Genomic DNA, 27343 nt, shown 5'->3' with positions numbered 1-27343 from the left:
GACCCTGGCCGGCCAGAGGGTCAGGTGTGATTTGCTTAATCCATCCTTAGTTGCTCCAACTTTCTTCTGATACTTGACAAGCATCATCTTCCTGATAATTTGGGAGTTTTAGCATGTGTTTAGTGTCTGACTAAATTTTCTTTAATTTGTCAGGTTACAGTGGTAGCTGCATGCTGCTGCTTTGGGGAGGTGAAGACAGGAGCAGGCACCTTTTGTTTGGTTCCCCCTAATGGAGAGGGGAAAATGGGAGGAGACCTGACAGCTCTTGCCAGTGAGAGGGAGATGGAGTTGCCTGTTTCAGGAAAAAAAAAATAGCCTCTTCCGCAAGAATGAGGGGCTAGGAAGACAAAAAATAAGCATTTTCAATATATTACAAACAAAATTATCTGTCAAAAGGGCAAGATAATTATCCTAATGTGATTTTTGACCAAGATAAATTCACATTATTTTATAAACTGGGTAACAATTTGAATCTTATGCAAAACCTAGAAATAAATCTAAAAAATATGATAATGTAATAAAATTGAAATTATTAGCAGTCCAAGTGGCATACTTGAGGCAGTAAAACCTTTTAAGTTCCAGTGGAAAATAGCCTAGTAAACCTGGAGTAAGTTACTCCACTTTAATCACTTGATAAATAGCTACAATGTTTGGAAGAATTGATAGTGTCATTACAGCAACATCCCTTTTTATAAACAGGCTGGTGCTGATTTGATTCTAATTGCTGCCAGAGGAGCAGTATCAAAGCAGTGCTGCTCCAGCAGTGTAACCTGTGGGGTGAGCAGGAGCTGGAAGGAACTGCCTGCAAACGAAGGAAGCCCAGGCTTTTCAAAGGCACAGAGTCTAATTCTGGGAGTGATGGAGGAGGGCTGAGCAAATTTGATGCTGGGAGAAACTACAGAGGAAATGCTTGATGAAGAGAAAGCATGGAGTAGACAAAACAGGCTCCTCTGAGTGCACAAATAGTGGGAAAACAGTGGGAGAAACAGAGATTGGAAAGTGAGCGTGTGGTTGATTTCTCATCACAAAGATTTCCCATCACAAAGAATTCTGCTGGACCAAACTGCAGCTCTGCCCCCCCTGGTTTTAGGCACCAAAGATCTAATTTTTAAGACATTCTTAATAACTACAGCATCTTTGCTTACTTGTGGGCACTGCATCCACCCTTTGCCCACGATTGCACAAAAAAAAAAAAAATTAAGATTGCTTTTGCAAACTGCATCTTTAGTAATTCTCTGGTTTTGCACTGCAAATCCTGGATTTTACCCTTCTTGAGTATGGCATAGGTATCAGCATTGTACTGATCATTGCTATGATGGCTGAGGGCAGTAAATTTACATTTATGTGGGAAAAAACCTAGAACACATGCTTCTAGGCTGGGTCTTCTTCCAAAAACTAACAAGAGGTTGTCTTATTTTGGGAATGGTAGGAAGAAAAGCAGGGCTCCATAAGGAGAGAAGAGGAGGAACATGTTTAATAGTTCTGTCATGTTAGCAACAAACCCCAGAATAAACAGAAATGGGAAGGGGAGAGGTATTTATCTTTTCAAACAAATCATGTGATAAGCTTCTCCCATAGATTGGAGACTAAGTGAAATATGTAAAATAGCTTATTGAAGAAAAAAATTGCTTCAAGTGGGACTGAATGGCTCAAGAGATTAGTGATGGGATAATAGCTTTTCTCCATTTAAGTGGTAGACCAGTTCAAATCAATTCCAGGTCTCTGGAGACTGGAAGGTGTTGCTATCGTGTGACTCCTCAGCAGTTATTTGAAATGATCTTGTGGTCTCAATCTCATCCTTAGTTGCCAGAAAATTATCCCCAACCCAATCAGCACTGAATTGCTTTGAGCTGACTGTTGTATGCTCCCCATAAGGATGCACAGCCCTCCAAGCTGTGTGTGGGAAGGGCAGCTGTTTTATTTAGCAACACGTTGCTGGTCAGAAATATTTTGTCTCCCATGGAACGGACAGATTGCACAAAGGAAGAGACAACTTGGAAAATGATGCAGTGTAAAATAATTCTTTAAATAAATGCCATGGTTTGTTGGTTTAATGTGGATTTCTTGGGAGGACAGGGCTACTTTTGGACACTTGCTGCTACTTCCTCACTTGCACCCAGAGTCTGTTTGTTTGCCTGCTTTCCCCTACATCCATGTAAATCACAGAGCAGGGCCACAACTTGGAAAACAGCCATTGGAGCCATAAGGAGCAACTGGAAGATTCAAACTAGCAGTGTGCCCTCCAGGTTTTTTTGAAGTATCTATTTAGTGTGAGAGGCTGGACCACTCAAGTGATGTTAGGACATGCCAATGTATGGCAGCTCAGAATCTTGCCTATCAGTTTTATTCTGAAATATTGTAACAACTGAAATAGCAGTCATTGATTATTCTGCCTAATGCAAAGATTAAGCAAACAAGTGAAAAGCAATTCTCACCCAGATGAGGATGATTTGAATCTTTTAGTGGCTGTAACAGTAGGTCTAGAACTAGTGAACCACAGCAGAATTCTTATTATCCAGTGTACCAGGGAAAAAAAGAGACCTGGGGTTATTAGAGAAGAATCTCAGCACTTTTGTGAGTATAACTGCTTGGAAAAAACCAAAATGACAACATAAAGGAGTTGGAGAATTGAAATAACATGGTTATAGTCACATTTTCTATAAAACTGGTGTGGTACAGAATCACTTGTGGGAGAAATTTTATTTTTGCCCTGACGCAGACAGCTCTAGGTTTAAGAACGCTTATCAGGATGGAAGGCTAAAGGGGTTAAGGAAATAAGGCATGACAGAGGTGACCTATGGGAACTTTCATTATTATATGGAGCCTTGATGAGTGAAATGAGAGGAATTGCTCTCCACCATGAAAGGCTGAAATGTCGAGGGAGCAACTGCAAATTAATCTATTAAGAATAAGTAGGAGGCTGAACAGTGTGACTCAGAAGGATGGAAATATATGGAATAAACTGCAGTGTAAAATCACAATGATTTCTAGACTAGACCCAATCTTAAAGACATCCATCTATGATTTTTACAATGAAACTGGGGTTTCTGTATGTGTGCATATGAAAGGCAAAGTTTAAGCAGATTAAATTGGTCTCTTTCTTTTCAGGTTCTCCCAATATTTGTAATGACCAGGCCTGAATGAGAAGTTTTGTTTTGATTTGTGTGGCTTTAACCAGAACAATGTGTCAGGAATTTTTCTGGCTTTTTTTTTTTTTTTTCTTTTTTTTTTTTTTTTATCAGACATACAAATAAAATGCCTCACAGGCAGTTTTCTGTGTGAAAAGGTTTTGGTGTTTTGCTGTGACATTTTTAACCCAAATTTAGTGTTTGTAAAAGGTACTATGTGATGACATTGTGTAACTGAAAGCCTCTTTTTATTGACAGGTCATGAACACTCAAGGCTGGAGAAATTTCTCTGTGTCGGACTGCAGAGGTACACCCCCCCCAGCCTGAAGGAATGAACTTCAAGGAGGAAAAATGGTCAGTAAGTCCAATATCTGTCAGTCCAATTTGATGTTAAATGTCGCTGCATGGCTATTTTTAAAGAGTTCATATCTGAAGGATGTCGAGAGAGCTATGAAAAGTCACCCAACTGCCAGGACCACACATGTTGTTTTCTCTGTTCCCCAGCTGTGGTTACAGCTTTCTGGAGTGTCAATGCTTTGTCCACCAGTGGCTGCAGTGAGGCTTGACTCAGGTTGCCAAGTCAATTTTGGTGGAGCTGATCCAGCAGGATGTCCCCAGCTCCCCTTGTGGTCCTTGGGAGCTGAGGTTCTGTTTGCTCAGTGCCAATCTTTAGGCCTCAGTGTTAATCCTTTCACAAGGCTCATGTAGTTTCAGACTTCTACCTTTCCCGGCTTATTATAGCCCAGGAAGATGAGATGTGACTATGCTGAGATACAACCCCCAGTGATGGCACTTTATAATACTCTATAACTGGAGGATTGCTATTGTAGGCAGAGAAAAAGGCAATAAAGCAGCATTGATATCCTGCCTGCCCTCTTACAGGAGTTATTGAATCAAACCTACCAGAACTGCCAGACAAACAATTTGCAGCTGCAGTCTGAAGCCTGACAATGACACAGAATCAAAAAGAAATAGTTGGAGTGCATGGGCTTGTGAACTCCTCTGCGACCCACCACAGCAGGCTCCCTAGGATTGTTCTCCTCTTTCTGGTCCTTTGCCTGTACAATTCCTTCTCTTTCCCTCCCTTTTCCTCTCTCCCATTTTCTCTCCTACATTTTGCCATTTTCAGCTTTTCACACTTTTCCCCCTTCCTTTTCTTTCTCTCATTGCCTCACTGTTTCTTCCGTTGCCTCCAATATGCCTCTTGCTTGTTTTTACTTTGTGAGTTCAAGTGCTCTCCTGTGTTTGTCATGTTTCCATTTCCCCAGTTCTTTCTTGGTTTTGATTAATTTAGTTCCCACACTCTCCAGTTTCCCATAGTCTTTCCTATTCTCCCTTCCTTGCTGTACCTTTTTTCCTGTTTCATCTCTCTTTTCATTTTATTGTTGAAACACATTGTTTCTTCTCTTCCTGCCAGTTTTACTACCTTCATTTTTCTGGAGCCATATTTAGCCAGTAGCTGAGCTCTATGCTGCTCTTACCCCTCAAATGTGAAGATTTAAACATTTCCTGTGCACTAGGATTTCCAAAGTGCCAATCCAGCTCAGCTAAGGGGAACTGATGTGGTTTGGCTCTAATGTCTATGAAGAGACATGCTGCAAAGTCCAGTGTAACAGTAGCACTGACCAATGGTCTTGGGCTCCTCACCCTCCTCTTGTAGCTGGATTCAAAACTTACCAAATTAATGGGTTCTGGATCAGACCTGCAAGTAACAACACCCTACCAGATTTCTGTCATTTATTTCAATAGAAATCCCAGTGCTCTTGGTTTCTTCCAGTGCTTGCTTTGGCTCAGGACATTATATTTAGTTTGTTCTTTTTTTCCAAAATAATTATCCAAAAATACATATAATAGATGTAGGTGTCAATAAAAAGGGACCGTACTACGAAATATATTCAAACTGATATATATATAAATCCTAGGTTTTGGATGCCCATAACAGTTATCTAGTATTTTGGGAAATATTTTGTCATTCCCTTTCTTCTCTCCTAACCAGCATCTAACCATTAGCCTTCTAAACTTTGGACATTCAGTCTTCTAAATGGGTAGCAGGAGTATTAATAGAACACAAATCCTTTTTTTATTATTCTTTTTTTCACTCATTCTAGGTTACAAACTGAGCTTTTGGGGATATTTGCAGTTACTTTGGGTTTCTTACGTTCCTTCATTTACTCATTTTCTCTATTGCCTTTGCTCAACAACTTCAATGTAGAAACATTTTGATTTGTTGTTCTCCACAACAATATTTGGGGAGACTTTATACCATTCTTCCAATAGCTAAATAAGCTCCTACAAGAAGGGTGAAAAGGGATTTTTCCCAGTGGCAGGGAGTGATAGGACAAGGGGGAATGGCTTCAAACTGGAAGGGAGCAGGTCTAGGTTAGATGTTAGGAAGAAATTCTTTACTATCGAAGCAGTGAAGCACTGGAACAATTTGCCCAGAGAAGTTGTGGATGTCCCAACCCTGGAGGTGCCCAAGGTTGCACGGGACTCTGAGTAACCTGGTCTAGTGACCTTTAAGGTCCCTCCACCTCAAGTTGTGATGCACTGAGTACTACCCCACTTCCTTTTAAAAGCTGGTGGATCTTGCTGGTTATTTATATGTTCTATGAGAGCCTCACCATAAGGTGACCTCTTGAGAGGGGCAGCTGCCAATGCCAATTTCCCTTCTCTTCCCTGGAAAGCTCTGGAGCTGTGGAAGCTGTCTGAGAAAGGAGTCAGGATGTTCATCATCCCATAGGTGTTCACCTATGAGCAGGCCCAGGAACCAAATCAAGCCCTGATGTTGTTGACATGACAACACCTTTCCTTCTGTAAAATTATGTCTAATAGGAGCATGAGAAAAACACTTCCTTCCTCTTCTCTTTTGTCTTCCTCCTTCTGTCTTTCCAGCTCCTGCTCCTGTGAAGTTCAGTGCTAGTGATAATTGGAGAAAAACAGTTCCTGGCTAATCCAACCCTTTCTGCTCTGATTGGATTTTTCTCCTTGTGTCTGCTTCTTTATTTGATTTAAAACCTTCAACTCCTTGAAGGTTTTCCATTAAGATCTGGAGCACAGTTTGGAGTGGGGGGAGCAGTCAGGGCATTACCTAAAAAGTGCCAGTTTCTTTTTAGCTAATGGAAGAGGGGGGCTGATTGGATTAGGCCGGTGATGTGAGTACCTGGTGCAGGCTGCTATCAACACATCAACAGTGGAAGGGTTAAGTACACTTTCTTTCTCTTTCACTCACCCCTTTTACCCTCTCCTGCTTTGCTTTTCCTCACCCAGTAAGTGACGCTTGCAGCAGCAGCAGTGCAAATTCTTGGCCATGTTCTAGTTCTGGCCAATGCAGGAGTAAATCCTGCAGTCCCTACTGCTGCTCTGCATTTGCCACCTGACAGCAGTGGATGCTCAGGAAGACCAAGGGGTAAACTTTTAAAGCTTCAGCCTGGGTTTTAGCCATGTGATGGCTATTAAAGCAATTGGGAGCCAGGTGGCTAAAATCCAGTGCAATTCTTTGTAATGGTACCCCTGAGAGCGCCCATCTCCTTTTAGCACTACTATTGATTAGACAATTCTTGACTTTGAGAAACAAAATTGGTGTGTGCATCAAGGTTCTTTTCCTCAATTTGGCCTGGTTTGAAACGAATCATTCACCCTTAGCCATTATTGTAAGCAGCTTTAAGCTTTGGTAAATTTCAGTGTGATTTGAGTTTTCTATCCTCCTTCTCTACGGAGGCCTGTTGTTTACTCATCTTCGCCAGGACATCTCCAGAGTGTTTGGTCTTTACCCTCATCGCCCACATTGATCCTGTTATCTTGTCCAGTGTGATTGTCCAAGCTCAGTAAAATGCTGGGGGCTTTATTTAATGGCTGCACACAGTGCACAGCAGGCAAGATTGAGGCCAAGGGCTACCTGGTTTTCAGGAGGTGCAGTGCATTTTATGAGGTACACCATGTTATGTTCTAGCATGTGGTCCAGCCTCTGCCTTGACTGAATGGGTGTGGAGCTCTTAGAGGGAACACATAAACCTTGAGCAAGTTGCTTCTAAATTCAGAAACACTTAATGAATATTTGATGATTAGTAGGAGCTGAAGTGCCATACAAAGGTAGTGAATGTATACTTATGTTTGTGAGAAGGTGAAAATAATTGTGTAAAACTAAGGGACGCAGCTCCCCAACCCTCTTACGTTTTGCATTTCCTTTCCATTATATTATTATTTCCATTTCCCCATTCCTCTTTATTTTTCTAAGGTGTAGGAAGATTTTTCAGCATGTTGTGTCATTATTTGTGGAGAGATGGGACAGGTTCTGCATTAGGATGTGCCCTTTGCTTTGGGAGTTTACTGCATTAAGGTAATTTATGTGGGTTTTCCCATCCAATTTTTGGATGCTCTAGAGCATTCTTGTGAGCTGGTGGGTAATGCTAAGTACTGCCACAAGTGACTGGCATTGGATAGCTTTTTCCTGCAATAAAACCCAAAGTGAAAGCTGGGCTGGACCTAGATGGAAAAAGCTCTCAAGTCAGTCCAGTGCTTCAGCAGCCAGGTAAATCTGTGTGAAGGCTCTAGAGCCTGCTGCTGCATCACTTTTCTCAGTGCTTCCCATCTCCTCCTTGTAGCCCCCTTACTATGCTCAGTAACCAGGCCAGAGAAGGTGGCATTTAACATTTCTATGTTGCCAGAAGACCTTTGTTGTGTTGTTTGGGTGTGGGGTGAGATGTAAAAAATAGAATTGGAGATGGAAATTCAGAAACACTGGCTTCAGAGAAACAACTGTTTCTTATTTCTGTTTCTGTTCAAACTGGGAGAAAGCAGCTCTTCAGGTGTCACAGTGAACTTGGGAAGTCCATCACCCTCTTCTCAAAGAATGTTGATTAAAGAGCCCCACAAGCAGTTTTATAAGACATCCCTGTCTGCGTTGAGCTGGGAGGTTCTCAAAGCCCAAAACATTCTGTTTGAACAAGCTGTTGTATTCCAATGAGAAGTTGTTTCATCTGAAAATTCACAGTCAGTTCTAATGAAAATTCAGTTCATCATGAGGTTGTTGTGAAATGTGATGCCAAGATTACATGGACAGCATTGCTGTTGGACTGAGATGGAGCTCCAAGAAAAGGAAAAGTGTGCACCACCTCTCCTATTCCAGTCAAGTTAAATGGAAGTTTTTCTGGAAGGATTTTTTTAGAAATCCTAGCAGAATGACAAATTCCAAGATCCATTAAAAATAAAACCTATATATACATATATATATATATATAAAAAGAAATTATACAGAGCACAAATAGTGCAGAAACATGAATATTGAAAGCTCCAAGGCAGATTGCTGAAGCCTATGTAAAAATATGTGCACCTTTGGTAGTGGAGGCCTTGCCAAACTAATTAATGAAGCATATGCAAACGTTCTACTTTGCAAACATACTTTGTGTTTCATTAGATTCTCAGAAATCAGTGTAGGGAATCTGAAGGAAAAGGTATTTTATCTTTAAATTTTTGTTGTTGCAGGAACACTCATCCCTATGTTGTTTTACATTCGCAGCTGATGTTATGTCACCAAGTCTGATATTTGTAAAGAGCTTTATATTTGCATTAAAACCTCTTCTGTTTTATTTGAGGCTTCTCAGCCACACATCTGGAACTGGTGGGTTTCCGCAAATATTTTCTGTGGAAGTAGCTTCTGTGCATAGAACTAAAGCAGATATTCCCCATGTAGGTGGCTCTTAGCACAAAGGAGGTACTGCAGATATAAAAATGCTGAAGGGCAGAAGGGGAGCTCCTTCTCCCAGAGTTTACTGAGTGGGCTCACGATCTGTGACTCTCACTCTCTTCTGCCAAGTTATTTCCATTTTACAGACCAAAACAGGGGGCCAAAGAGGTTGGGAGAACAGAGCTCTGCTTTGATGGGGAGAGAGGAGAATGTGTGTGTAGCTGTCTTCAAATGGTTTCTGATTCTTTTGTGTTGTTTTTGCTGTCCTTTTGAGCCAAATTGCCAGTGGGTTTTCCAGACTGGGGAAAGCAGCAGGGATCAATAGTGAATGGAAGGAACTAATACCAAATTTGGTTCTACCCACGGTGTAATCCTGTTTATTTGCAAAGAACAAACATAGCTCCATTGCCTTTCCTGAACATAGGAAAGATTCTATGGTTAATGTATTTGCTATCAGCTCTTAAGCATCCCTGAGCCAACATTCTTGTCTGCACCTGTCTGTTCTTTTTGGGTTTGTTTCTTCCCCCAGCCTACATGTGTCTGAAGTCCTTTGTCCTGCCTGTTTCAGCCTAGCAATGCCAGTTTGGAAGGCAGCCTTTGGTTCAAATGCTGCTTAACATGTCTTGTGATCTCTTTGTTTTGGTTAATGGCTCCGGTTGCTTCATTTCTTAAAGGACCTTATTTTTTCCTGTATCTTAAATAATGGGCTGTAAATGTGTCCAAAGATCTAAGCATTGCTTCATTAACTCCTTCACAGGAAAATGCTTAAGTATGTTAAAGTATTAATATACAATATAAAAGTGAGAAACAGTTGTGTCCTGATATTCTTTAGCTAAGATAAAGCATTGTTGCCTTCAGCTGCCCTGACCTCAGAGCAGCACCATTTTATGTCAAAAGAAGCTGTTGTCTATTAGGAGTCAGCATTGTTGGCTCTTGATCATTGTTTTTCCTTCCCTTGCTCCCTATTGAAGCAGTTTTGATCCACACATTCAACACAGGCTGAGTAGAATTTTTTTTTTTCTTTTTTTAGTTCTCTGTATGGAAAACTTTACAAGTAGGCATCACCTGCCTAAAGAACTGAAGTGATTTTGTGTGACCAAAGGCTGCTCTTCTCTGTGCCAGTTTTTTCTCCTTAGGCAGCAAAGTCCCTCAGTGACCTCTTTGGCACCATTTCATGGCATCAAAGAAACGAGTGCACCACAACCACTCTGCTCAAACTGGTGTCCTGTCCTCCAGTCTCAGTGTATCTCCCAGTGATACAGGCTGGAGACGTTTCTTGATATTTCTGTCAGCAGTTCTCCCCAGAAACTGCAAAGGTTTATAGGTCCCAGACTGATCCATAAAACTGAAGAGTTTTTCCAGAAATGCTGGGGGGAAACACCTGGGACTTCTCACCCCCTAAGATAAGGAGCAAATATTCCAAGCTGTGTCAAACACTCGTGGCTTGGTTTTGCCAAGGGATAGTCCTGGTGGTTTTGTGCCTTCCAGCATTCCAGGGTTCCTCAAACCCTGGGAAGAGGAATGGCAAAGCAAGGTGACCAAGGCTGTCATACCAAACTAGACCTGAGGCATCCAGCCCAAATGATGGGAAGCAGTGCCTGTGAAAGGAGTGTGTTTGAGAGAGGTTGGTATCTCACAGCTTTTGTGCCATCCTGTGTGTACATTTCCTTTCAGAGGGCCCAGGAGCTTCAGCTCAGAGTAGCAGGGTGCTCTGGGAGGCATCCATGAAAATGTCATCCCTGAAGCATGAGCGATGTGTTTGAATGACACATTGCAGTTCTCAGTGGGGGAGTTTTAGTTTGTTTTCCTGTGGAACAGAATACCCAAGTACAGAATTAAATCAGCATTTGGAAAACATTCTGTCCCTCTCTACACTGATTTTCCGGAGCTGCTTTTCACTGCATGCCTAGAAGGTCCCATTCAATTAGGAAATGTAGAATTGCGTGTACATGGTTTAAAGCAGTGCATGGGAGGCTGTTCTATTTTTCAAGCTCTTAAAAAAATGTGACCACAGAGGATATCAACACAGATTTGTGGGATCATCTTAGAAAAGGTTGAATATAAAGTTTTGTTTGCAAATATATATGCCATCAAAACTTGATTTAGCAATGCTGTTTACCATTTGATCAGATAAAAGAATATTAGCTCTTTAAAATGAGACACAAAACTGAATTCCCTCTTCAATGCAGTATATAACAATTCCATATTTCTCTGGGCTCATACAGCTCTTTTGTCATCCAAACAGACACATGCAGAAGGAGCTTTTGAGCCCCTTCCCATGACAGTAGTTTAAAACAGCAGAGGTCCACGTGTAAAGAAGGTTTGAAATGCCTTGTGGTGATTTTTGCTTTTGTGGTTTAAATGCTCCTGCCTGCAGCTCTTCCCCTGCTCTGCTGATGGAATTACTGACCAGCAGCCAGGCAGGGACCTCTGATGCTGTGCCCTGATGTGGGGAGGCACAGCCACAGGTTGCTCTGCAAGGGCTGGTAGTGAGTAGCTGGGACAGCAGTACCTTGAACCTGCACAGCCACATGCCCAGGGGACTCATCATCAGGACTGCAGCTTTGTATCCAAACAGAGCCTCAGTTCAAATCAGAATAAACCTCTCATTTCTTATTGTCTGGTATATTGCAATGGAATAACATCAAGCTTGATCCAAAGTTCACTCCACTGGTGTTTTTTCTTTTGGCTGCCCTGGGCTCTGAGAGAAACCAAATACACAGCCTGTGAGCAAAATTGTATAGAATGATCAACATGCAACTGTCCTGCTGTGTTTGCCTCATGCCGCTAGTCATTATGAAAGCCTGCATAATTCTGGAGCAGGACAGCAATTTCCACACAGCAAATTGCAGACCGTGTTTGCCAACCCACAAAAACCATCACAATATTTGCTTTGAAACTTTACAGTGCTATCAAGGGCAAATTCACTTTATCTGTACAAATGGACCCCTCGAGAAAACTTAGATTACACAAGCGAGGAAGAACGGGCAGAACTTGGCTCTGGGCACAAGAAAAGTAAATCTGGCTTCCTTCTGTGGTGGAAATAGGAAACAAGTAAGCACAGAGCTGGGGAGATACATAACTGGCAAGTGTTCCAGGGAGAAAATGTCAATGCAATCAAGATAATGGCTCTCTAGCTCCCCAAATTTGTACCTTCTTCTCCTTCCTACCTGGGTCCTTTGGAAAATCTGCTTTTCTGCAGGTTTCTCGTGAAGCACAGAATCCTCCAGTGCACCTCCATACTTCTGGAGATGAAATTTTTCAGTTTATCCATGGTGTGAGTGAACTTACCACTGCCAGAAACAGTCCATTTTTTGGAGTTAGAACCACTAAAAAACTAGTTTATGTGCTTTATTTTTTTTTATTTGGGTTATCAAAGGAATTTAAAAGTTTATGTTATTATTCAGCATTGCAGAAATCACTGAGTTTAGCCTCAGTTTTAGGTGGAAAGGTTTTTTAAATTCCACCACCTATCTTGATGGATTCTGTGTGTGCCAGAGGCAGTGGCCTTAACCCTGGATCAAAACCTAATCTCTCCTGCTTTTGTAAAACCTTTCCCTCTAATTCTCTCTCTAGCAAATTATATTCTGTTCTTTGCCCTTGAATAATTCTAAAATGTATAGAATAAAGTGTGAGTGTGGGGGTTCTGTTCCATTGAGTGATACCTGGTAATCAAAATACTGCATTCCTATCTTGCTGCAATGATCTCATTCCTACTGGGACAGCACTCCTGTGAGTGCAGGCCCGTGTTGTGCTCATCCTGTTACAACCAGATAAACTCATAATGTAGACAGATAAGAGCTATGCTCATTAATCTATTAATTGCCTATTGTCAGTTGTCAATATGTTTCGCTTGATGGGAAGCAGGAAGATTACCTTGTATTGTGAGGATGTCGTTTTTTATGTCCTGTATTCCTATTATTTTATTTTGATGTGTGGCATGCTAGAAAATTACGTTCAAGCTTGTGGTGTCTCACCCAAACAGAGTACAGCTTGCTGCTCTATGGGTTCCTGGAACCAGAAAACTGCCATGCCCCAAAGAAAAAGCTTTTTTTTTCTATCAGGGGTTCCTGAAAGAGCTGTGACAGTGTTGAGTAACACGTTTTTTTATGATGGGCATTCAGGGCACTCTTAAAATCAACACAGCCTGAGATACCATGATTTCCCAGGGAAACTGAAACTCTGTGGGGACTTCATTGTTCGCTGGAAATTTGAGACTGATTTTGTCTGTGACTGGAGCTGCTGGAGCAAGATTTTATTATAATTGTGTGACCTTTAATACCATGAAGAGGTTTCAACTTCTCTATTTTTCTAGCCTATAACAAATCAAATGTTTTACTATAATGTACAGTCACCAAGTTTACACCTTAAGAAGGGTGCTTTTCAAGGGCTTGTCTCTACAAAGAATAGTGGAGCAGAGACAGTTTCAAAAAAAAAAAAAAGGAAAGAAAAAAGAAGGCAGAGGAACATCATAGAAGCACTTTATAGACCTATTTGAATCACAGCTTTAAGTCATTTATATCACGGCCAAAAAGCCCATCCATGTGTGCATTTAATAATGATGGCCAATTCTGAACGAAGACTGGAAATTTTCCTCTCTGTGGCACGAAGCAAAAGAACCCCTCACTGTTTCTGAGTATGGTAACTTGACCTGTTTGAATTATTTTATTACTTGTGAGACTGTCAGTCAGGTGGCCAGTGTTTAAACTCCGAGGACAGATCTGGGAATTGGTTTCTGTGGAACTACCATGGTTAGGAGCAGCTGATGATTGGGCAGCTTGGGCATTTCTAGGCACACTTGGGCAGCTCTATCTGACAAATATCAGCTCATCCATGGGGCAGTGAATTTTCTGTACCATCCATGCACAGGTGCTAAGGACACAGGCAGATTTTCCATACTATCCAGGACATCTATTAGTACATGCCTTAGAACCCACCTTCCTTAATTTTTTACCATGACAGAGGGAAGCATTTTGCTACCTCAAGGCAGCCAAGATGTGTTCCCTCTGGCTGCAGTCACCCCAACAATGGATATAGGAATCCACTGGAATAGGAATTCCATAGGAATTTGCAGGATCCAGAACACTCTGGTCACATAGACCAGCATTTAAATAGATGCATTTTCTCATGATGTGTGTGTGGCACCAGGATTTTATTTCAGATTTCCAAGGGGATAAAAAGCATAGCTGAAATGCATGTGGGTCTTTTAATATCCAAAGAAATTCTGTTTTCTCTAGCTATTTTACTCTTCTAGGCTTTTTTCATTCTGTGAAACATTGAGGAAAATATATTTAAATAAAATTAAATTACATAAAGGAAGAAAGGAAGAAAAAAAAAAATCTTTCTTTTCACTGAAAATGTGCCAAACCTCTTTAACCTGAGGAAATTACTTTTCTTAAATATCATTAATGTTTTAACTTATTTTTTGGAAAGCCACAGGCATTACAATTTTACTCTTTCTCATCTCCTCTAACCTTCTCCAGAAGAAAAGGCATTTTGGAACTTGACACAAGAGCAGAAGGTAAAGTAGGAAAACCAGAAAAATAATGAAGAAGAAAATGTCTGGCTAGCATTCAGATATCTGTATTCACTGGACACCAGTCAGATATTTGTATTCAGAACCTCAAAGGCAGCAAATGATAGAAAGGTGTGAATGGAAGTTTAATGCTTTGAAAACTTATTTAAGAGTAAATGTGATCCATTTAAAGGCCTTCAAAATAGAAAAATTCAAAAATATGGAATTCTTTTCCATCTTTCCATTTCAACAAACTATTTTGCTTTTACCTGAATATGGTTGAACTACTGTAGGGTACCCTACAGATAAAATACCTGTCACATCCTTTCCCTAAGTATTTCTTCACTGATGGGGACTGAATTGCAGAGATTAAATGCCTCACTTCTGGTCCCACAGGAAACACATGGCAGAGTCTTGAAATGGAGCCAGCTGTCCCAAGTCTGAGATGAACCCCCAAGCCAAAATCTTACTCTTCCTTATCATCCTTTATTTCTCTTTCTGCTACCTCCTCTAAGCATTTATTCTGTTTTGTTCATGGAGATCAGTGGTCTCAGCTTGTTTCAAGCACCCTAGAATTTGACCCTTTATGTTTTTTTTCCTTTGTACATTTCCTATATATTGAGTTGCTAGCTTTGCATTTCTCCTTGCTCCCGGATCCCTCCCTACTGTGCAGAAGGTGACAGCTTTGGGACCACAATGTTTTGTCATTTTTTGACCTTCAGGATAGTTCACACCCCTTTTTAGCCCATGTCCCATTGTAAGTCATCCCCTTTTGATCCAGTCTCCATCCCCTTTTATTGACCATCTCCCCTATTTCCACTAAATGTTTCAACCCTGCTGCCTGCTCCCTTTGTGCTTTGTTTAATTCACAATATTTCTGCAGCAGAACTGAGTCTGCCATCAGTTTGTTTAGGGAGCAGAAGACAAAGCCAGGCTGGTGCTGGTGCTGATGAATAGGTCACTGGTGACAGCAACCCGTGCTGCAGAAGTCAGCCCCCACTGACACGGTTTTCAGCCCACTTGAATGGGAGCTCCTGGGAGTCTTTCTTTCAAGAGCCCAGGGGTGAGTGAGGCAGGGAAAGGCAAAGAAAAGGAACAGAATAATTAGAGCAATAATGCTCCAGCTTTCTCGGTTGTGAGTGGCCTTGGCTAATCAAAATGAGCAGCACCTTGGACACCTGTAGATGTGGCAGGTGAGGAGGTTGCTCTCCTTTCCCACCGTGGCCTCTGCAGTGGGGCACAGTGACTTGCTCTGCCTCTGGGTTTTCTCTCAGTTATCAGGTTAGGCGCTGTCACTTTTAGAAACAAGACCTTCATAAGGCCTTACCCTTATTGAGTGAGGTGTAGCAATGATCAGGAAGGGAATCGATGCTGGTCTGGGCCATCCAAGGAAGATAACATCCAGTGCTGCAGCTCTGACTTCTCCCAAATGAGCTGAAACTACCTCTGTGGTGACTCACTGCAAAGCCAGGATATGAGACAGAGGTGCTGAGAATGCACATAGCAAGCCCCACCTTCCACTGCTTCTAGAACACATCAGTCATATTGAGATATATTCTAATTTTAAAAAAATAGGATTTTTTTCTATCCAAAAAAAAAAAAGAAAAGAAAAAACATTCTATCCAAAACCATTTTTTTCCATCAAAAAAACTATTTAGACACAATTGGAAACAGCAGTCATCTTTGTCAGAGGATTCTGAGGCTTGAACTGTAAAGTAAAACCATTCAAGCTATAGATATAGGGAATGATGGGTGTAAGTAAGGAAAACATTGGTTGAATGGGCAAGACTGGTGAAACAGCTCTTTATTACTCAGAAAGAAAGTTTCTCAAAATGTAGGAGGCAAGTAGTTTGAACAGACTTGCAACAGACATCCAGAAATTCCAACAGAAATGCAAAAGAAGAGGTAGATGATGAAAAATTTCAAATCTAACCTTTAAATGTAAAGTAATAGATTTTTTTGCAGACTTTCAGACATTTAAATCTTCGCTCACAGATTACATAACATAAATACTTGGGGGAGATGGACTTTTCCAATACAAATAGGAAATTAATTTTTAAAAAAGGGTGTAATTTTAACAAAGAAGGAGAGAAACACCAATGCAAGAGTTCAGGGGCCAACACAAATTTGTTTCTGTTTCTGAATTTCATGTAACTGAAAGTGGTCAAAAGTTGTAGAAAATACCACTGAATAATTTTTGTGATTTTTTTTTCTGAATATCGCTGATTGGTCAGAAGAAAATCTAATCACACAGAATATACAAGTGTATGTGCATATTTCTTTTATACTCTGCTCCAAGTTTTACATAGGCTGTTTACTTTAGGGAGTTAATTTTCATATAAGTTTTTTCACATTCTGCAGAACTTTTGAGGTCTCGTAGTAAATTTCATGTAGCTGACCTGTATGGCAAGAAGCTTGTTATTTAGTTTGTATTTATGAAGAATACTGTCTGCTTCTTTTTTATTCAGTAGAAGTCTATTTCTCTTAGTGAAACATTTAAAGACGGTGATGACAGGGATGTCAATAATCAGAAAAGGGAAGCCACTAGGTTTTGGAATATAGCATAGCTTCCAAATCATGTGGTTTTGAGAAATTATTAATGTTTTGATGCTATGGCAGCTGTAAACAGAGTTTAAATGTGAACATTTCTAGGATGGGTTGGCTTCTCTTTGAGCCTCCTTTTCTCCAGGCTAAACACTCCCAGCTTGCTCAGCTGCTCCTCACAGGACTTGTGCTCCAGACCCTTCTCCAGCTTCATTGCTCTTTTTTGGACCCTCTCCAGCCCCTTAATGTCCTTCTTGTAGTGAGGGACCCAGACTGAACGCGTGGGTATTTATTTAGAAATTGCTTTAGGGAATCTAACCTGGGTCTTAATTGCTCTCTGTGATCTGTTATAGCTGACTTGGTATGCTTTCCCAGCTTCTGCAGTTTGTCCAAGCTAGTAGGATTTTTGGGGAGTAGATTAATTTTTGCAAAATTACTCCAATAGTTTCGAGCTCTTGAAAGTATCAGACATAGGTTTGTATACTTTAGTACAAAATCTTCTGATTTTAGGTTCAAAAACAGATTAGAAAATGTGTAAAATTGTGGTCAAGTGGGAATGGAATGTTCCAAAGTTGTTGAAACAATATATTTGATCAAAATTTTCAAATGAGTAGCTGTCTAATTTTCAGTTATGAACACTTTAAAGATTTTAAAGTGGTTTTAATGCAGATTTGGAGCTGGAAAAATATAGAACCTCAAAAAAATTTCTTAAGTAGATAAAACTGTTTCTGTTTGATTTCTCATTATTTACACCACTGTTTTTATTATAGAATATTACCATTCTAATTAGTGGTATTTTACACTTCTTTGCATAACAGTAACGCAAACACAACCTTAGAAATAAGGATAACTCTTGCAGAATTGGGACCCAAAGATTTCATAGGGTTATTCATAGGATTTTCATAACAGAAAAGAAAACAAATGCTTTTATGTATTTTCCAACATTGGATAGTCTTCTGGTTTTATCAGACTGAGTGGGAGTTGTATGACCTTTTAGTTTCACATAAGAAATATTTTTTCTTATGTCAGAATCCTTAAAGTTCTCATTTAAAAAGGAGGAAATCTGGACTGCTCTTATAAACTGGCAACTAACCCAGAATTTTCACAAAATTATCACTATTGAACATTCGAAGAAAAAGTTTATTTACATGTGAAATATGAAAGCAACTTGAAAGTCTGTCTCTAAGAGCCCTTTTTGCTGCTGGCATATCACCTACACAGTGAAAATTACTGTTCTGCTATCGGCAGGGATTAACACTCACTCCTTCCACTTTGAAATATGCTTTTTGAAGTATCCTACCAAATTAGGATACCTTGCAAGAAAACTTGGGAAAATATTCTATTGCAGATGATGATTTTGAATTCCAGGCATTTTATCTTAAAATCCTTGATTCGGATTTCATAGTGTAATGATTATTATGTTTTCCACCCCCTGTGGCAGCTCATTGTGCTGGTAATAACATTGCAGCAGTGTGAGTTTGTAGGAGTATGTGCATAGCAAAATTCAGAGCTCCAAGACCTTGATGAGGCTTCATTGTTCACAAACATCACAAATAAATAATTTCCTCAAGGTTCTGATGTTTTTAGCTGGTGCCCTTTTGACACAGAGTGCTTTCAAATCAGGTTGATTGCGTCTCCAGAAAGGGTTCCCATGGCAGTGTAGGGATGATGGGTGCTTCACCCTTTATGGGAACATCCCTTTCCCTTTCAGGCTCTGATTGGGGTGGTACATAACATTTTGTAGAGGTCTAGACTCAGCTGGTTTATCAGTGGGCTCAACACAGCACTGAGAGAGAACAAGCACCAGCTTTGTCTGCACATCACTGATGTCCAGAGACAGCTTAGGAGAGAAGCTTGACTGGATCTTTTTTGAAGGACAGTATTACTCCATTGCTTTCATGCAACTTACCCATGCTGCCCTCTTAATTTATATTCACAGAAGCCCCTTTTTCATATTACAGTGGTGAAAGAACCCTAAGACAGCACTTACCTACCCAGTAGAACAGCTGAAGCATTGCATGTGCTTTTAAAAGTAACTTATCAGGCAGAAGTGAGGAGAAACCAGTACCCCATGTCCTGTACCACTAGGCACAGACTTAAATGTTCTGCAGATCAGCAGGGGTGGCTAAAAGCAAGAAAATTCTGTAAGGGAGCTATTAACAGCATGATGGGCAAAGCAGTCTGTTCTAGAGGAGCCTGCTGACCTAGAGGAGCAAAGATGAGGTTCTGATGAAATTTAAAAGCAATGAATTCCTCTGGAAAACTACTTCTGTGTTTAACTGAGGGTCTGTGGATGCACAGATCCACAGCTGTAAAATTACCCAGGTATTGTGAGCATTCAGCAAGCACACTTTATTACCCCAAATCTTCATTTACAGGTATGTAGTAAAACTTGAGCATTAAACCAACACTATCAAGTTGTTTTACTGAGCTCCAGAAGTGAGATAACCTTAGGAGTTCCTCCATCCATCTGCACAGCACTGAGCTTCTTCCACTGGAGCTAATTTAGAAATGTTGGCAATCCTGGTCCTATTGAAAGAGTTTAATGGGCTTTCAGATGACTGTAGCATTCTTTGTGGCTGAAAATAAAATTTTCAGAAGTTAATGTTCCTAAATGCACCCCCAGTGTGAGTTGGTGTCTCATAGAAGAAAGATGCAATGCAGTAAGAGAAGTAATTGCTTCTGCTGCCCCCTTGATTTTTCACTAAGAGAAGCACAACTGTGCTAAATATGAGAGCAGTATGAATATTGCTACGAAGAACTGGACAAGTAGGGAGCTGCCAGTTTTGCATAATTTTTGCTGAAGTATAATAAAAGCACTCTGCCAGCTTATGGTATATATCACAGGACAAGTGCTATTTTGTTAAAACAAGAAGTTGTTATTTTCATTTATCACAGTAGTTCAGGTGTATTTTGGTCTTCCTCTGTCCTTGTCATCCTCTCAATTTGCTGACTCCATTTAATTTCATCATAAAATTTGAAGAGGTTGGTACTTTTATGTCACTCTCGAGTACTTCTGAAGGCTGCAGGAGTTTACTTTCTGCATTTTCAGTTCATTGAGTTGCAGATAGATGTTCTTTCTCATCTAAAACTCATCATTTTCTCATTGGAGAAAAAAAAAAGGTACATTTAGGAAATTAGTGTGTGGCTTTTTCAATTTGTTCCACATACAACTGCTCATCAACAGTACAGAAGCAAGGAATTGGCACACAGCTATGAGTGTGTGTTCAAATTAAAAGTGTACTCTGCACTTTTAGTCTGGTGCTGTGCAGAGATTACAGGAGGAAAATACTTTTATCAGGCAGCTAAAAGCATATTAATGACAGGGAAAGCTGTTGCCACCTCCTACCTTCTTTATAAGGCAGTAAACAAGGAGAGAAGCCACAGCAGAGTCATGGCATGCAAGCTGTGCTTAGAGTGACTCCCCTCAGTCCTGAACACTTGGCTGGCATTAATGGCCACAACTCTGGTGTCTCCACTCACCCCTCTCCTGTTTTAAGGGCAGTGAAGTGTAAGCAGTAGCCTCACAAAACACCTATGGGATGGTGTTTGAAGGAAAACTCCTTATTTGTTAATTGCAATAATATTGGGAATCACAGAAACGTTAAAATTGGAAAAGACCTTTAAGGTCATCAATCCAACTGTTGAAGCACAGGAGGCTGAAGAATGAAGATGCAAAGTAAAAGTCTGACATTTCCCACTCAGACCCTCCAGTGATGATGGGTGGCTTTGGAGAAGGGCTTGGTTCTGAGGCAGGAAGGGTTGATTTGTAATTACCATATGATAGCTAGAACTTCAAGGTGATTACTGTGCTTTTGTAACATGTGGCATATAAAATGCTTTAACTTCTTTCAAATTTTTTAAGGGGAGTGAAGAATTTACTTTCTCATTAAATTTTAGCCTGGGGAAGACAGAAAAAAATTGAACCTAAGGAAATTATTTCACTTCATGTATTTTGAGAGTAAGTTTTCCATTCTAACTCTGTGCTTCACCTCATTCTCTAAAATTCAAAAGGCAATTTTCACTTTTTTTTTTTGTTTTAAAAATACTATGTGCTCTGCTTTCAAATATGGCCATGGTTAGCTTTTGTGCCACACTGTGCCAGAATCTCTCAGAGAAATGTGTTCTTTATAGAATAAGATGTGCATCCTTTTATTTTAGGCCACCATATAAACCATGAATTAAATTTATTTCTGCCTTTCTTGCACCCTCAGAAGTGGGGATCTGGGAGTTACAGTATGGAGCAGCCTATTGTGGCTCCTTCACTTAGGCAAAGAGGTGATGGACTCTGCCATACAAAAGGTGTAGGGCGCTCTGCAGCTGTGAGGAGAGGATCAAAACAAATCTCCTTTATCTAATGCAGAACTTATTACTGAATCAAACATGGGGATGTGAAGGGTCCAAGTGTGTTTCAATAATCTGTGTTACAAACAGACTGTAATCTGCACAATTAAGCTCCTTGGAGTTGGCAGGGCTTTGTGCAGTTGGCAGTTGTCCCCCTGAGTAAAGGTCAGAAAGAAGGGGGTGTATTAAGCAATGAGTAACTTTTTAAAGGTATTCTCTAATTCTGTGGAAAGTTAGAAATATTTTCTTCATTTTGCTGGTGTCTTTTGGGAAGAGTGAGTTGTGTGTCCCAATTTAAAGCCTGCCTGTTCCAGGAGTAGGGGCAGGCTGCACAATGAACCAAGGAGGCGAAGGGAATAGGAAACCTCCCTCTGTGTCCCTGTGGGTGGGACCTGAGCTGCCAGCCTGTGTGGCACGCCCTGAGGGGTTCTGCTCCTGTGGGTCCCACCTTAGAGTTGCCCTTAGCAGCTATCCCTGAATTCTGTGCTCAGGGAGAAATGCCTGAGACTTCACTTACTCCATCCTGGGTGGATGTCTTGCTATCCAGACTGTGATTTCTCCTTACAAATGCAATTCTCTTTCCTGCAGGGAGATAGAACATGTGCAGTTCCACCCAAATGGGTGGTGTAGGGTTTCTCTCACAGTAGGACAGCCTCTTTTCTTGATTACAATGATGAGAAAGTGTTTTCATTTAAATAGGAAAATGCTTGAATGGCTTTCTCTTCCCTCGCCCCTCCTCTTGGCAAGCAAAGGCACGGCTGGGGCACTGAGTTTATCACAGGCCAAGGGGGGAATTCTCTTAGGAGCCTCTTGTTGAAATGTTGGCAAGACATCACTGAGCAGTTCTAAAGACCTCAGGAATGCCCAAAATGTCTCTGAATTTTCCCACCACCACTCTTGAATGTAGTTGCCTCTTTGGCTCTGCAAACTTTGGGAGAACATCAAGGTATGTCCTCGCAGCCTCCATGGTGTGCTGATCAGCACAGGGGCAGCCCCGCAGGATGGGAAGGAAAGCTGATTGGAAAGGGAAACCACCCACGTACTAATCTTTTTGTTTCCCATAGTTTTTCAGGCCTTTTCTTCACCTTTTCTCCTCCACAAAATAAACTCAAGGGAAAGGCATTATTTGCCAGAGTCTTTTCTGGGAGAGTGAGCTGGAGAAGCTGCGCTGCCTTTGCTGCACACGGATTCTCAGATCCTTCAAAAGCCTCTGTCCAGCTGCCTCGCTCTCGCTGCCGCTGTGTGGTGCGGTCTGACTTCCTTCATCTTTTGTGTGTTGCCACTACAGTGTAAAATCAGGGGGAAACAATTTTCCCCCACTTACTTCACCATTTTGGGGCAAATTGATTCTGCTCCTGCTTACTCGAAGAGAGTCTTCAGAATCATGGAAGGATGCAGCAGAGGAGAGGTGGAATTCTTTTCTCTGAGTATGGAAATCAAATATGGCCTGACCAAAGCCTCCTTTTCATTCTGACCTCCTTACCCCCTGCCTTTTTTATCTTTTATGTTTTTATTTAGGTGTTAAGTGTTTACTAAAGATCATTTCAAACAACAGATTAACTTACTATTTTAACCAAAACCATAATAGAAAAATATTTTCCCTGTGTTGTTAAAATGCAACTCTATTCCTGCTCAGTTACCCACACTGTAAACAAGAATGTGCATTTGCTGTTGATATATGGAATATATTTTTTGTTAAATCAGAGAATGGTTTAAGAATTAAACTAGCAACAAGATGAGGAAAAAGCCCTCAGAGCTGTAATCAAACATCCATTCCAACAGCTGAAACATGTTATTACATCTTTCAGCTGATTTATCGTACCCAAAGAGATTTCATAATCATTCTCAGTATTAAAACAAGGGGAATAGAGGCACATTTCAATAACAATGATTGTTGTTTGGAGAATGCCAATCATGTCTAGGAGTGTTATTTACATCAGACAATATGTAGATATTGTGCCTCCAAGCCTGTTCCTGTTCGGTTTTGTTCTTTGACTTACACAAATGAATGCTAAGAAATGTTGACAAGGAGGTTCAATAGCTAAATACAATAACTGGGGTTCTGCTGACTTCCTTTGGGGAGGAGAGGAATCTTTACCACGTGTGTAATGCAAGCTGATGTAGAGATAAATGCAGCTATAAATGCCTGAGCTGTCTTTGGTGTGAAAGGTGGGGAGAAATTCAATTCATGTACCAATTTAAATTTGTACTCACACATTAGCTATAGCTAATTTGAGAACAATTAAAAGGCAGGAATGAGAAAAGCAGATGTGGAGCAGTGGAATGTATTGAAGAGAAGCAGGTTTCACTATGTGTTATTTTCTAACACGCAGTTTTATTTTTGCTGGAGTCTGTCACAAATCCTAAAATACCATTACAGAGTTAGCAGATGGTTCCCAAGTATTCATACCTGATAAAGCCTCCTGGGTGATCAAGCACTGAAAAATCAATATATTTTTCAACTTTCAATGGCTAGCTATTCAGTTTCATTACATCTTGCTATTCCTCCATGGCTACTGTGATATGGACACTTACTTCTCCATTGCATTAAGCTCTAATCTCTGGGCCAGCTGATAGAGGCAGTTAATGAATAGCTGGAGTACCACCTCGGTATGCTTCACAATTCCTCTGATCTCAGTAGGATGTTTCGAGTACTGTGATCTTGTGCTTAGTAACACCCCAGTTCTTCCCCCTCTTTTTTTTTCCACACATGCACAGACACCCCTCTCCAGCTGTCACCTTGCTGAGCTTTGAAAGGAAAATGCAGTAAATACACGTTTTAGCAGAAATATTTTGCTGTGACATTTGACTCTTCTAAATAAAGAATATCAGCGAGTCACAGTAAGTCGAATCCATGGCCCTCTGGGTGACCATAGGAACCATATTCTTAAATCTATCATTTTCAATAAAGCAACAACTACAGATAGATCTTTAAAGGGTCCTGCCTTGGTCACCAGATTATCTACATCCCCAAAAAAATAGCTATGGTCTCTGACTGACTGGTAATGCTTTCTTTATTTTTTTCTTTTCCCTTCTCCTAACTTAAACGTGTAACTTTGGAAAGTTAACTGGCAGTAAACAACAAAGTGTGAGTCAGCTTTGTAATTGTTACAGATACCTGAGTATTGGTCTTTGTCATGCATTTCGGACTTCCTTGGGGTAGATTTCTAATGGGGGGCATCTCTTTATGCTTCAATTTGCATGGAAACGAAGTGCAAGTTAAATGCTGGTGAATGCATAAAGTATGTGCCTGCACATGGCCACCCTGATTAACTGGTATCCTATTTTTTTTAATTCTCCATTAGTATTAAATATTTCACTGAATCTTACCATTGCAATTTAAATGAGGTTGTTGTGAGAGTTTATTGTCATTGTTTTTGGACACATCAGTCCAAATCCAGTGACACAGACCAGGCTTATTTAACATACGCCCAGGCACCATGACATTGGCAAGCCTGGGGCATGCAGAAAACCTATTGAGCCTGATTAAGGCATGTCTTAAATTTCAGACATAGGTCTTAATTCAGTCAAAAGTGCAGGAGATGAGAACCTCTTTGTTGAAAATGGAAGCATAAATACAAACCACATGAGTATTTCCTCTTTCTGAACAGCACGAAGGGCAAGAGCGAGCCCATGTGTGCCATGGCTGCGTGGAGAAGGTGGCTGCTAATTAGGAAGGGCCGTTTCCACACTCAGTGTTTGTGCCAGGCAGCTCTCAGGCCCTGCTGGCCCCCAGGGACCCCTCTCTCCCAGAGCAGTTAACCAGGAGCAGGAGGAGGCTCCACGCTGGTACGGGATCCACGTGCCTGAGCAGCCGGGGCTCGGCGCTGCCGACAGCAGCACGCTCTCCTTTGATGGTGCCCTCTGTGATGTCTGAAAACAGGAGCTGGTTGCTGGTGTGTTTCATGTGTCCAGTCCTGTCCAGTGAAATGCCATGGGGCCAAACTCAGCAGGATGTCCCACAGCTCGATTCCTTGCTTTCGCCGTGGAAAAAGGGGCTTTAGATTTTATTTTTTAGGTTGGTGGGAATTGGTCGTTGAAGCCATTATAAATTTTTGTCTGTTCTTGATTTGGGCTGCAGGAATTCAACCTGTGCTGCCTGACTGCAGGAGCCAAATAACTTTGGAGAAAAAGACCTGTGTCGTCTGCAGGCAGTTTTATTAACATCTGAAGCACACAATTGTGCCATGTAGGACCCGAGTCCACGCTAGAGCCCTTTCATTACCCTGCTACATGGCTGGATTTATGCTGGTGGAAGTCCTGGCTAAAAAAGCTTTTGTACAATGATTAATTGACCTTAACAAGTTTAAGGATGCTTATTTGCACACAGTTACGAAGTGTTGCAATATGTCACAAATGAGAGCGGCTTCTATTATAAACATAATGGCATAAACAGTGAAAGCTGGTTATATTTCCTTAAAAGTTCATTGCAGGGAAATGGGGAAGCTTGAGAAGCTAAACAAATCCAGGCAATAATGGAAATGTAGCATGAAATTACTTCTGTAAACAACAGCCATTCATTATTTGAACATTTTTCATAAGAGAGTCAGCAGACGAGCGTTGATGTTAAAGGGTGTGTATGGAGGGGGAGGAGGAAGCAGGGAGATTATGAATTTTGAAAGAAATCTTCTAGGGTTATATAGACAGATGTACATCTGTTTAGAAAAAAAAGGTATGTAAAGCACTGATTGATCCCTGAATATTAACAATCGATGGCATTTTCTTCATTAACTTCTGAGTGGAACACAAAGAAAGGTATATTTGATTTAAGGGAAAGAGAAGGGAGCACTATTTAATGTTGATTTGGTGTAGTGAATAACCCCAGAGAGAAATGTAAATACCAGGCTGCAATAACATGACAGCACACTAATCATATTTACAAACGATATTAAATCTGTCCATTGTGCTTGCCTGGCTGCGGATTGGCCCGGCTGTAATTGTCACTGTAACCAGCGCTGGCTTGTGGGAGAATTTAACTGCAGTGATATAAGGTGAGTGCTAGGCTTATTATTACTTTATTATTACCCGGTTTATGTTTATTAAAACAATTTGTCATGCAGAACAGGAATGGGAGAATGGGAACATTAAATCGTGCTGTACTCAACCTGAAGAAATGAGTTACAATAAAATTAATGGCAGGCAGGCCACAGCTGACACTTGTAGCCGTGTGGAGCAGCTACACACTGGTTCGTTTCATTTGCTGATCGTTTCTTGTTAGGGTCACGCCATTAAACTTACATATTGAGAACTACTGAAAATCTGAGGCAATGAAGGTAAAGTTTATGAAGCAAAAGTGGTTTTTTTTTTCTGCTGCTAATGCATTCCTTTCAATTATTACAGAAATCAGGAATGCAGATTGAAAGTTTAAATCATACTGAGTTATTAAAGGCGTGTGTTGGAGTGAATGTCCTTCAATTTTACAGAGGCTTAGAGAGCTGAGAAAGAGCTGAGTTTAGGCTAAAGTGAGACCATTCTCTAAAGGCTTTGAGCAAAGAGAACAGCGAGAATAGTGGTCATGAAAGGTCTCATAACAAGTTTAATAAAAGCTGCTTTATTTTCTTTCCCTGGAACTCAAGGGGTCCTTATTTGATATCTTCAAATTTATTTCAGCCCAAATCTTCATTATTTTAAAGTAGAGGCAGGAGGCAATGACCATGGGAATAGCATTGAGCCTCTTGGAATTCAGCAAAGAGGCACAGTGACATAAACCCCTCTTGTGACACAATTACGGAAGAAATTAAAAGTGTCAGGCTCTATGTACTTTAGCTGCATAGAAGAAATCTGGCCTCCTGATGAAACATCTTTGTACATGAAAAAGTAATACCCTGCCCTTGTTTCCCATTATACAACAATGTTAAGGAGTCTTCTGGGGTGATTATTAGGGATTTGGTGAAGCACAATAAATGCTGAAGATTAAATCTGAGCACTAGCAATTAGTATTGGGGGAGGAAGAGCACTTTTTTTTTTTTTCCTTTTTCAAAGTATTTATTAATGAAGCTATTTAAAGAAAACCCAGCCAACTGCTGCAGTTAGGAAATGTGAACCTTTCATTTCTAGCAGTTTTATACTTGTGCAAGTCCTACAAAGTCCATGGGGTTATTCTTGATTTATACCAGTGTGAGAAAGTAG

At 40.7% G+C, this 27343-nt stretch overlaps 1 long non-coding RNA gene across 2 annotated transcripts in view; it reads left to right on the top strand.

The window, feature by feature from the left end:
• Positions 1 to 27343, top strand: part of LOC110470105 (uncharacterized) — a 167709-nt gene that overhangs the window by 71314 nt on the left and 69052 nt on the right. For both annotated transcript variants that reach the window (XR_013340195.1, XR_013340194.1), the window contains exon 2: positions 3387 to 3482. This is a non-coding gene — a long non-coding RNA (uncharacterized LOC110470105). The remainder of the gene's footprint in view (positions 1 to 3386; positions 3483 to 27343) is intronic.

Source organism: Lonchura striata, chromosome 6, assembly GCF_046129695.1.
Source record: "Lonchura striata isolate bLonStr1 chromosome 6, bLonStr1.mat, whole genome shotgun sequence".
NCBI classification, from domain to species: Eukaryota; Metazoa; Chordata; class Aves; order Passeriformes; family Estrildidae; genus Lonchura; species Lonchura striata.
This window is presented reverse-complemented; position numbering and strand designations above follow the sequence as displayed.